This window comes from Etheostoma spectabile, unplaced genomic scaffold (genome assembly GCF_008692095.1).
Source record: "Etheostoma spectabile isolate EspeVRDwgs_2016 unplaced genomic scaffold, UIUC_Espe_1.0 scaffold00018844, whole genome shotgun sequence".
In the NCBI taxonomy this organism is placed as follows: domain Eukaryota; kingdom Metazoa; phylum Chordata; class Actinopteri; order Perciformes; family Percidae; genus Etheostoma; species Etheostoma spectabile.
Genome location: NW_022604513.1, coordinates 13023 through 21830, shown reverse-complemented (window position 1 = coordinate 21830; position 8808 = coordinate 13023). Strand labels below are relative to the sequence as shown.

Below are 8808 nucleotides of genomic sequence, written 5' to 3'. Positions count from 1 at the left end.
ACCCACTTGTCTCCCATCAAGGAGACACACACAGATGACAGATACAGAAGTCATATACTCTGAGAGCATTGGAGATCTTATTAGAATAATTATATGAAAATCATTGGTTAAATGTAATTTTCCCATTACAAGCCGTATTGTTTTCAGGTCCGGTACAGACATGGAACGAAGAATGTCATGCTGACTCTGATGAGTAACGGTTTTTAAGAGGGAGGTGTTGTGACAAAGTGGGTTTGCTCACCACTGTCCCATACAGGTCATTACAACATCTGAAAACCTCGACCTGTTGCCTTGATGTTCTACCAACGGACTTTCAAAATGTTTCCAATTGTTTGACTTCTGATCTTCTACAGATTGTGAACACATCTCTTCTTTCAGGAATCTTTCCACAGGCCCTGAAAACTGCAGTAATCAAGCCACTCTTAAAAAAGAACAACCTAGACAAGTCACTAATGAGCAACTATAGGCCAATATCAAACCTTCCGTTTTTAAGTAAAATCATTGAAAAGTAGTCTTTCAACAACTCAACCATTTCTTGTCACTAAGCAACAGTTTTGATACCTTCAGTCGGGTTTCCGACCACACCACAGCACTGAAACGGCTCTTGTCAAAGTCTTAATGACATCCACCTTAACACAGATAATGGCAAAATTTCAATCTTAGTATTACTTGACTCAGTGCTGCATTGACACGGTCGACCACGACATACTACTAGACCGATTGGAAAACTGCGTTGGCCTTTCTGGCTTAGTACTAAACTGGTTTGAATCCTACCTAAAGAATAGGGATTACTTTGTGTCTATAGGTAATTATGCATCTGAGCGTACAAATATGACGTGCGGAGTTCCGCAAGGCTCCATTCTGGGGCCTCTTCTGTTTAACATCTACATGCTTCCACTGGCTCAGATTATGGAGAAAAACAAAATAAGTTACCATAGTTATGCGGACGACACACAAATTACATAACCTTATCGCCAGGGGACTATAGTCCAATACAAAAACTGACTAAGTGCATCGAACAAATTAACGGCTGGATGTGCCAGAACTTTCTGAAATTAAATGAAGGAAAAACTGAGGTGGTTGTTTTTTGGAGCAAGAGAGGAACGATTAAAAGTCTGCGCTCAGCTTCAAACAACAATGTTAAAAACAACAGACAAAGCCAGAAATCTTGTGTAGTCATGGACTCAGACCTGAACTTTAACAGCCACATTAAGACAATTACAAAGTCAGCCTACTATCACCTTAAGAATATATCAAGGGTTAAAGGACTTATGTGTCAACAGGATTGGAAAAACTTGTCCATGCCTTTATCTTCAGTAGACTTGACTACTGTAACGGGGTCTTTACAGGTCTCCCTAAAAAATCAATCAGACAGCTGCAGCTGATTCAGAACGCTGCTGCTCGAGTCCTCACTAAGACCAAGAGACTGGATCACATCACTCCAGTTCTGAAGTCTTTACACTGGCTTCCTGTGTCTCAAAGAATTGATTCAAAGTACTCTTGCTAGTTTATAATCACTTAACGGTTTAGGTCCAAAATATATTGCTGATCTGCTACTACACTATGAACCACCCAGACCTCTCAGGTCATCTGGGACAGGTCTGCTTTCTGTCCCCAGAGTCAGAACTAAACAGGGTGAAGCAGCTTTCAGTTTCTATGCTCCTCATATCTGGAATAAACTCCCAGAAACCTGTAGATCCGCTGCTACTCTCAGTTCTTTTAAATCAAGGCTGAAGACCTTTCTATTTGATGCTGCCTTTCTTTAAATGACTAATCATTTCTTTAAATTTCTTATGCTGCACTGTAAATTTTATTCTTGTGTTTTATGTTTCTCTTTGTTTTTAACTGTCTATTCATGTGTTTTACGGTTTTTAATGCTTGTGATTTTTAACTGTTTTACTTGTGTTTTATCTGTTTAACTGATTTTGTGTAAAGCACTTTGAATTGCCTTGTTGCTGAAATGTGCTATACAAATAAAGCTGCCTTGCCTTGCCTTGCCTAGTAAAGTAAACACACAGTCATACATTAGTTTCAGTTCCATTTTATTAGGTTGCAAGTTGAAACATGGTTTTTCCTGTATTGATACTTACAATGTTTGTTCCTTTGTTCAGTTCCACCATGCAAGACAATTGGTTGGGGAGGGGCCGGCCTAAGTATTTCCTGTTTTATAGGAATGGGGTGGTCATGGATGACATCACCGGGCCAAACCAAGTAGAGGGTTTTCTTTTGTATAGGAATGTTTATTTTGGTTGTTTTTGGTCATTATAAAAAAAGGTATGCAAAATCCTGACCTGTTTTGTAGTCAGCAGGATAGGAGGGAACTGGTGACCAAGTTCCATAGGTTAAGAGATGGCAAGGTATAATGTTTGGAGTAGATCAACCTGATTTAGGATGGGATGGACTGAAGCAGTGGGGTGGGAATTGACAACCCTATACATATGGGGGGGATTTGTGCTCCTGGTAGGAGAGAGGGAGGTGAGGCTGTGCTGCCAGGAACATGTGCCTGTTATTGCTACTATTAGTTTAATGTGCCACTGTCTTTAAGTTTGATGGGTTAATTATCAGTGTACTGCAGACCATGGAAATAAACTAATCACCTTTGAAAATGTGCAATGTTCGAGTCTGCCAGCCTACCGCCATCCTAGCCACTCTGGCTAACTCTCCACGAATGTGTAAAACTAAAAAGAAGACACACAAGACCAAAAACAAACAAATTAACTACAGCTATTCTGATATTCTGACCAGGCTGATGCCGGTTGGCCAGTAAACCCCCCCCCCAAATCATCAGTGTCCCGTATCAAAACCAAAAACAATACACAAGTGTATGAACAGGAATTAATTACAAATGATTACGATAATACAGTACCGATGCAGTAATGAATGGGTACAACATGAACACATGATTTAGGAAACGTCTGCGTTTTCAGCCCTAAAGTGGATCAGCTGCTGTGTCCTCCTGTGTGATACAGGACGGTATATGTAAAGCACGTAGCGATGTATCATAGACCGGTAATATTAAATATATAGTCTATGCGATGTATACAGTCCATTTAAGGCAGAGAAATGCGGGACTGTTGTAAAAATCAACATTAACGTTAGTGGTTAGCGATTGGCGTTAGCATAGCAAGCTAGCGATTTTTAAAAGTTTCAGTTTGGAACATGGTTGCAAGCATGTATGGACAGGACTGTATAGACCACAAAACAAGACTGTTGTAATTTTTAAATCAATTCTTTAAGCCGAAAATACCAGAAATGCGTCTCTCTGGTCGATGCCGCAGCCATTGTTGCCTGTTGCACATTGTATATCGCTACCCCTCGGTTTCAAGTAAGATGGCATTCTCCCTTGATTTTCTTCATTCATTGTCTATGGTTCCTAGGGCCATACAGCCCTTACCCCTCGATCAAAAACATTATTGGGACAGCACTCATGTGAACGCTCAAGACGTAGGGAAAGGGGTAGGGGTAAGATAGAGAAATGAGATTCAGCCTAAGACCTCTTGTGTTAATCTGACTGATAGGGTTATGGAACATAGTGGTAGACCAAGGCCTCCTGTGGTAATCTGACTTGAAGGGTTTTGGAGCGTAGTGTTAGACTAAGACCTCCAGACACAAACTAAGCAGCATGCTTTCCCTTTTATATCTCAGGCTATTGTAGACAGCACAACAACCACTTCAAACATACACATTTTACAGTTTTATTGTACTTTATCTATACAATATTAATGCTCCAGTTTTAATGGGTGTTACAGCGGGTATGAGCACTCTAATTTCCATTTTAATGGATGAAATAAACATAACATAAGGACTGTACCCTTCAGCAGGAGGAAACATTTCACAAACAGATGCACTGTTAATTTTCAACAGCCTGGGAGTGGACTTCATATGGAGACAAAGCATAGCAATTAGCAGAGGATGGTTTTGATCCATCGACCTCTGGGTTATGGGCCCAGCACGCTTCCGCTGCGCCACTCTGCTGTGCTGGACAAGGCCACAGGTTCAATAAGCACGTAAATCACCGTAGTTTTAGATGTTTAAATGTGCGCACAAGAAAGCTAAGAGATTACTGTGGGGAAATGGAGACTGGCTAGGTTAACTGAAGATTTTAAACATTGTAAAAAATGTATGAAACATATGAACACGTTAAACATATACGGGCATATAATATATACCTACAGTCTCAGTCTTGGATGGTATAGGTAGCGTATCGCTACCGTGACGGCTGACATACGCCCCGTCACGGTTACCGACAATTTTGTTAATGAATGAGTATTTCACATTGAACACTTACGATTGGGTGGTCGTTAAAAACAGGGCATTGCGAATATACAGATATAAAATCTAGAGTCAGAAAGGGGTACATATCACAATCCCAAAATCACAATCTCCACATATCACAAAACTGTTGCGTGGGGCCTTAGGTATTTGCTTGTATTACATCAAGTTTTCCAATAACATTAACAAGCATAACATTGATTATGGTGCCTGTGTTTGTCATGATGTGAAAAGTTAATAGTTGCAGTTAGTGTGGCCGAGTGGTCTAAGGCGCTGGATTAAGGCTTCAGTCTCTCTGGAGGCGTGGGTTCAAATCCCAACACTGCCATTTGCATATATTACATAGCTGGAAGGCAACCAATGTGATATCTTAGAGCTGTGGCATTTGGCCTGAACTTGGTGGAGTAACTAGAATCATCCATCAATAACTTTGCTGAGATTGTTCCTTGTTAACCTGAGGTTCAACGAGGTGAAACCTTCCTTTCCAGCACTTGGACTAGAACATCAACAAATAATTGTGATAATTAATCGTGATCTCCATATTGATCAAAGTAATTGTTGTTATCATTTTGGCCATAATCATGCAGCTCAAAGAGATTTTATCAAACCAGGTTGGGCAAGTAACCTTTCTGCTGACTTCTTGTAAAAAAAGAAAGTACAACAACCCAAAAACATTTACTGCGATGGCTGGGAATCGAACCCAGGTCAACTGCTTGGAAGGCAGCTATGCTCACCACTATACCACCATCGCTGGACAATGTGATGTTTACTTCAAATCTTGTAATACATTTGGGCATTGAGACTGGTTCAAATCTGGCTCGAAGGAGAAGTCTTTTCCAGAGTTTCCCTTCAGGGATCAATAAAGAATTTCTGATTCTGATGTAGAGATGGACAAACAAACCAAAAGGATAATACTTCTTGCCGAGACATAACAAGAAACAAAAAAACTGACTATTGTAAGTAATGAATGGCTTCATGAATAGACAACATCATCCCACCACTCGGCCACACTACCTGCACATGACTATGCTTCACATCGTAATACACACAGGGACCTTAACTAACGTAATGCTTGCTAACTGTTATCACTCTTTGTCATTTTTCTCTGACCTTGTTCATTATTAGAATATTGTAACCAGCATTAAGTGAGTAGGTTTAGGTCTGTGTGAATATGGGCTGAGCATTACCTGGACTGAATTTGTGAACATCTTCTTTTGCATATTCACTGTAAAGAGCCATTACTCCTCCAACTGCCAACTATTGTTCTAGAGACAATAGGATATAGAGTTTTAGATTGCAAGGTAACTGTCAAAGACCAAAGACTTCATTGAAATACCTCAAGTGATCAAAACAGTTTGTCAAAATGGGAAAGGTCTGTTTTTTATTGCAAATTCCAGCACAGTTCTAAAATTATTCTTTAAAATATGTCCATTTACCATTCAAAAACAAAAGTACAATCATGAAACACATACTACTTAGATAGAATGAACTTGTTCAGGTGGCAATGAAATGATTCCAGAGACGTGGACCTCTGGCACAGCGATACTTGGTCAGGACAACACCCCCCTTCTTGATAGTACCCGTCTCTGTATGAAGCTGCACACCAGGCAGGTCCTGGATGCACTTGATGTGTTGTTACTGCACACGCCAGATATCACAAAACTGTTGGGTGGAGCCTCATGTATTTGCTTGTATTACATCAAGTGACCTGCATACCAATGACCGCAAAGTTTTATATGTACATGGTTTCTAAAGGCCACTTGGGTGATCTTTGGGCTGCTCTATGGTCTTCAGCTGGAGGATAAATCCCAGAGTTGGCACACTCCAGGTTATCAAAGCAACACACATCCCTGGGTGGACTTGAACCCCCATCCTTTCAGCTAATAGCTGACTGCGCTGACCTATTGCGCCACAGTAACTACGACTGTCTGATGTTTAATGAGCGGGAGCTCGATCTTTAAGCCACAAGCATTTGCTTTATGGCTTTTTGAGGTTGAGCTGCACATGTATGCTTATCAGGCTATTTTCCTGTTATATTTCCTTAGAAATTGGGGAAGCTGACTCATGCGGAAATGTAGAAGCTGGACGTGCATTGTATTGTTCTTACATGTCAATTGGATTCTGACTTTGTATTCAAATATTTGGCATTCAAGAACATTTTTAAAACTGATGATGTATCAGTCATTTTGCTGGTGGTTTCTTGGTCACAGCAACAAGCTTGATCATTGACATACAGTTACACGCCACATATCACAAAACTGTTGGGTGGGGCCTTAAGTATTTGCTTGTATTACATCAAGTTTTCCAAAAACATTAACAAGCATAACGTTGATTACGGGGCCTGTGTTTGTCATGATGTGGAAAGCTGATAATTGCAGGTAGTGTGGCCGAGTGGCCTAAGGCGCTGGATTAAGGCTCCAGTCTCTCTGGAGGCGTGGGTTCAAATCCCACCATTGCCATTTGTGTATATTACATAGCTGGAAGGCAACCAATGTGATGTCTTACAGCTGTGGCATTTGGCCTGAACTTGGTGATGTAACTAGAATCATCCATCAATAACTTTGCTGAGATTGTTCCTTGTTAACCTGAGGTTCAACGATTGGTGAAACCTTCCTTTCCAGCACTTCGGAGTAGAAAAACAAACAAATAATTGTGATAATTAATCGTGATCTCCATATGATCAAAGTAATTGTTATTATCATTTTGGCCATAATCATGCAGCTCAAAGAGATTTTATCGAACCAGTTGGGCAAGTAACCTTTCTGCTGACTTCTTGTAAAAAAAGAAAGTACCACAACCCAAAAACAGTTACTGCGATGGCTGGGAATCGAACCCAGGTCAACTGCTTGGAAGGCAGCTATGCTCACCTCTATACCACCATCGCTGGACAATGTGATGTTCACTTCAAATCTTGTAATACATTTGGGCATTGAGATTGGCTCACATCTGGCTCGAAGGAGCAGTCTTTTCCAGAGTTTCCCTTCAGGGATCAATAAAGAATTTCTGATTCTGATGTAGAGATGGACAGACAACCCAAAAGTATAATACTTCTTGCCGAGACATAACAAGAAACAAAAAAACTGACTATTGTAAGTAATGAATGGCATCATGAATAGACAACCATCATCCCAATGTATGCCATTAACAGTCTATGAGTGGTCAATTAGAGTCCAATAACTTTCTTTGGGGCAACTCCTTTTTCCTCCAGATAGAGCTCATTCAGCAATAGAAAGTACCAGTTAGTGCTGAATATCTATTCCAAAACTCCCATTCTTTATTTATTTAGCCAGCGGTGGACAACTGGTGAAATGTACTTGCTCTGCATGTGTTAGTGTCTGATGATGAACTCACAACCAAGACAACCCCAAAGAGAAGCACTTATGAACACAATGATCATCAGTGTCTTTATTTGAGGTGATCTGAATGTGATTACAATGACATCTTAAGTTACAGTCTTAACCAATAGAAATGTGTATGAACATTTGTGCAGACAGGTATATAGTAGCTTTTCACGTTGTTGTGGCCGAGTGGTTAAGGCGATGGACTAGAAATCCATTGGGGTCTCCCAGCGCAGGTTCAAATCCTGCCAACAACGAGCGCTGTTTTTTAAGAGTAGTAGCCAACCAATGACACATCACAGTATACCAAATCACAGATGTGCCTTCATAAACAATATTGTCTTATCTCATAGGTACTGGAAGCAACCAGTCTCCACCAAGGTATTTCTTATCAATCTGTCTTACAAGATTTGCAGTGAACGTTGTGTTGTCCAGCAGAAAGGCAACAGGTGTGTTACTTTTTGACTATGATTTATACCATAGCAGTGCAAGCATTTTGCCAGGTTTGATTTCAAGCCACCGCATATTTCAATTTCCTTGCGGGAGTCATCCCAAAAGGATTAATAAAGATAAGTCTAAGTCTATCTCAGAAAAAAGTCAAAAGAATTTCAAAATCTTCAGGGGATGTAGCTCAGTGGTAGAGCTCATTCTTTACATGTATGAGGACCTGGCATCTCCAGCAGGTATATGGTAGAGTCTTTAAAAGAGCTGCAAAAGATATTACCTCCTGTGGTAATCTGACTGGTAGACAACACAACAAGCACTTTGAACGTATATGTTTTACAGTTTCTATTTACAGTATTTATTACTTGTAGTGTAGTATATTTACTGTATTACACTCTAGTTTTTATGTGTGTTACAGCGGGAATAAAAGGTATGAGCACTGTAGTTTCTTTTTTTATGGGTGAAATAATCTCAACATGCCATTAAGTTTACTCTTCAGCAGGTGGAGACATTTCACTTCAGACACTTGCAACATCAGTTGCTGTGTTAAACATCAACAGACTGGATATATACTTACTGAAGATACAAAGCACAGGAAATAGTAGAAGATGGTTTCGATCCATCAACCTCTGGGTTATGGGCCCAGCACGCTTCCGCTGCTAATATTAATATAAAGGCTTATATTGCAATCTCGTCACCCTACATGTAGGTGTACCTATGTTTAAATAAACACACTGTAGGAAAGTTTATGTAG

General features: G+C 40.2%; 4 non-coding genes across 4 annotated transcripts; 2 read left to right on the top strand and 2 right to left on the bottom strand.

The window, feature by feature from the left end:
• Nucleotides 1–4951: 4951 nt before the first annotated feature.
• Nucleotides 4952–5023, bottom strand: trnag-ucc (transfer RNA glycine (anticodon UCC)). The gene has a single exon. It is a non-coding gene; the product is annotated as a tRNA-Gly (tRNA).
• A 1626-nt stretch (nt 5024–6649) lies between these two features.
• Nucleotides 6650–6731, top strand: trnal-aag (transfer RNA leucine (anticodon AAG)). Its single transcript has one exon. It is a non-coding gene; the product is annotated as a tRNA-Leu (tRNA).
• A 353-nt stretch (nt 6732–7084) lies between these two features.
• Nucleotides 7085–7156, bottom strand: trnag-ucc (transfer RNA glycine (anticodon UCC)). Its single transcript has one exon. It is a non-coding gene; the product is annotated as a tRNA-Gly (tRNA).
• Nucleotides 7157–7785: 629 nt separating this feature from the next.
• trnas-aga (transfer RNA serine (anticodon AGA)) lies at nt 7786–7867 on the top strand. Its single transcript has one exon. It is a non-coding gene; the product is annotated as a tRNA-Ser (tRNA).
• The last annotated feature ends 941 nt before the right edge of the window (nt 7868–8808 follow it).